Source organism: Erythrolamprus reginae, chromosome 2, assembly GCF_031021105.1.
Source record: "Erythrolamprus reginae isolate rEryReg1 chromosome 2, rEryReg1.hap1, whole genome shotgun sequence".
Classification (NCBI taxonomy): domain Eukaryota; kingdom Metazoa; phylum Chordata; class Lepidosauria; order Squamata; family Dipsadidae; genus Erythrolamprus; species Erythrolamprus reginae.
This window is the reverse complement of record NC_091951.1, coordinates 121,475,389-121,478,647: the sequence shown is the minus strand read 5'-3', so window position 1 is coordinate 121,478,647 and position 3,259 is coordinate 121,475,389.

Genomic DNA, 3,259 nt, shown 5'->3' with positions numbered 1-3,259 from the left:
ACCTCTGAAAAGTGTTCGGAAACTTCAGATCGTGCAGAACGCAGCCGCGAGAGCCATCGTGGGGCTTCCCAGATTTGCCCACGTTTCTACAACACTCCATGGCCTGCATTGGCTGCCGATCAGTTTCCGGTCACAATTCAAAGTGTTGGTCATGACCTTTAAAGCCCTACATGGCATTGGACCAGAATACCTCCGGAACTGCCTACTACCGCACGAATCCCAGCGGCCGATAAGGTCCCACAGAGTTGGCCTTCTCTGGGTCCCGTCGACTAAACAATGTCGTCTGGCAGGCCCCAGGGGAAGAGCCTTCTCTGTGGCGGCCCTGGCCCTCTGGAATCAACTCCCCCCGGAGATTAGAACTGCTCCCACCCTCCTTGTCTTCCGTAAACTACTTAAGACCCATCTATACCGCCAGGCATGGGGGATTTGAGACACCTTTCCCCCAGGCTTATTATAATTTATGTTTGGTATGTATGTGCTGTTTGGTTTTTTAAATTGATAGGGTTTTTAGTTTTTTTTCTTAATATTAGATTTGTGCCTGTACAATATTGTTTTATCGCTTGTTGTGAGCAGCCCCGAGTCTTCGGAGAGGGGCGGCATACAAATCTAATTTTAAAAAAAAAAGTCAAACAAATTTTAGCTGTTCTGAGTGGTAACTTTTTCATTGGTTAGCATCACTAACTATTAGGAGAAATAGTTAAAAAATAATATTCCCAGCCTAGTACCCCTCAGACAATCCTCACTTTGAAGTAGTTTTCTTCCTGAATGACTACATGGTTTTAATCAAATTTAAAAAATTAGAAGAATTAGTGCCAACCTTAAAGTTAGTTTTATTTAGATAACTATCTGTTTGCAGGTTTAAGTAGACACCAATCTTATTACAGATTTCCCCAATATTGGCTTTATTAAATTAGTATATGCACCCTTTTACTACATTTTGGCGACCAATATTTGGCAGTGATGAACTCATATAGAATGTCTGAAACTCAATTCAATTACAGGTGGCGACCTGGCAGAATTTGAAGGTGGGATCAAAGGTGTCATCAGTTTGGAGTCATTATGCTATCATAGGAATTCTATTGACTCTTATTTAGCACCAATTTACTTTGACTGTTAGTAGATCAGAGTCTTCTTTACAGCATTAAATAAACACATAGCACTTTTGAACTCTACCCCAGTTCCTGGTTTCTTATGTTTGATATTAATATGCTTTTCAGCAAAAAAAAATTGTGGATGAAGATCACACAACAACATTAAAAAATCCCATTTTGGCAGGGAATCTAGTATAGCGCACTATCACCTCATTAACTGCTATGCAACTAAAACCACGAATACTTATTTATTTTATTTTATTTATTTGTTTGTTTGTTTTGTAAAGTACATATTTGTGGTATGCAAATTTGTGGATGAAGATCACACAACAACATTAAAAAATCCCATTTTGGCAGGGAATCTAGTATAGCACACTATCACCTCATTAACTGCTATGCAACTAAAACCACGAATACTTATTTATTTTATTTTATTTATTTGTTTGTTTTGTAAAGTACATATTTGTGGTATGCAAAGATATAATAATATTCATATACATGATACTAGTAAAAAAAAAGAAACATTAGGATAGGAGATGGAAGGCAAACTGGTGCACTTATGCACGGCCCTTACTGACCTAAGTCTAAGTTTTGGGGTTTGGGTGATGATACTACTGTCTGGTAGTGAGTTCCATGAATACCTAATGTTCTTAATATATGACCTATAAACAACACCTCTCCATTTAACACCTATAAACCCCTACATGGCATGGGACCAGAATACCTCCGAGACCGCCTTCTGCCACATGAATCCAAGCAACCGGTCAGGTCCCACAGAGTCGGCCTCTTCCAGGTTCCATCAACCAGACAATGTCATATGACAGGGTCTAGGTGGAAAGCTTTCTCTGTGGGGGGCCTGGCCCTCTGGAATCAGCTCCCCCCCCGGAGATTCATGTGCCCCCCACTCTCCTTGCCTTCTGTAAGAGTCTGAAGGCTCACTTATGCCAGCAGGCCTGGGGCCATTAGATCTTTGCTCCCTGTGCAATGAATGTGTTGAGAGAATGTGGAGTGAATTGAATGATTGTTTTTTATGGTTTCTGGGTTTTTTTTAAAGATTTTTAATTAATTAATTGGATTAAGATATTTTGCATTGCATATTTTATCTGTTGTGAGCCGCCCCGAGTCCTCGGAGAGGGGCGGCATAGAAATAATATATATATATATTTATGTCAGATCACCCTGGTATATTGAAGGAACATCACAGCTCCTTTTTGCCTCTAGGCCCAACCCAGGGCCATTTCAAGGCAGTTAATTTATTCATAGCCGACAACTATATTCTGTATGTATCACATGTTTTTGGCTGAAATTTTAAAATTAAGGGAGACTAGGATGGCACCATTTACAGAACAAGGCCAAAATGATGCCATCCTAGTCTCCATTAATTTTAAAATTTCAGCAAAAAACATGTGATATATATCAATACACCAGGGTGATTCGACACAAAAATATGTAACCCTTCCCTGGTGCAGAGCTGAAGGGATTGGATACTGTAGCCTAGAGGATAATTCTCTGCCTTACAAGGCAAAGGTTGCAGGTTCAAGTCCCAGTGGGTATGGCTACCTGATGAGGCCAAAATAAGGCCGAAATAGATCTATCCTAGTCTCCCTTAAATTTCAAATTCAGCAAAAAAACATGTGACATATATATATATATAGATAGATATTTGTTTTCGTAGATTTTCACGGGAACAGGTATGATGGTCTTGGTATATTCGGGTTTCTTCCCGTGTAGGATTTGGAAATTTCTGGCAACGTTTCGACAAGGTCCCACTCGTCATCTTCAGGCTGGTGTTTCTGTTCTAGGGTGAGCACAGCGAGACCTGAGTTACCTTCCTTCTATAAATACTGGTGGCTGGGTGTGGTTTGATGGCTCAGGATTTGCCTGCTGTGTAGAAACTTCCTGGTGAGTCAGTGGGGTAACACCTGGGGTCCTTGGTGTAGCTGAGGTATGCTGATTAGTTAATGGTTGTAGATTAGGCGTGATATCCTGAGCAGTTGGAGCTTGCAGGCTACTTGATTGTTTTGCACTGTGTGTTCTGAGTCTGATTTTAGTTTCTATGGCCCTCAAACATATCCCAGCCATAGAAACTGAAATCCATTTTACATTCCATTTTACAACAGCACGAAGCTTGGAAACTTCAGCCTGATGATGGTGAATGTGATTTCACC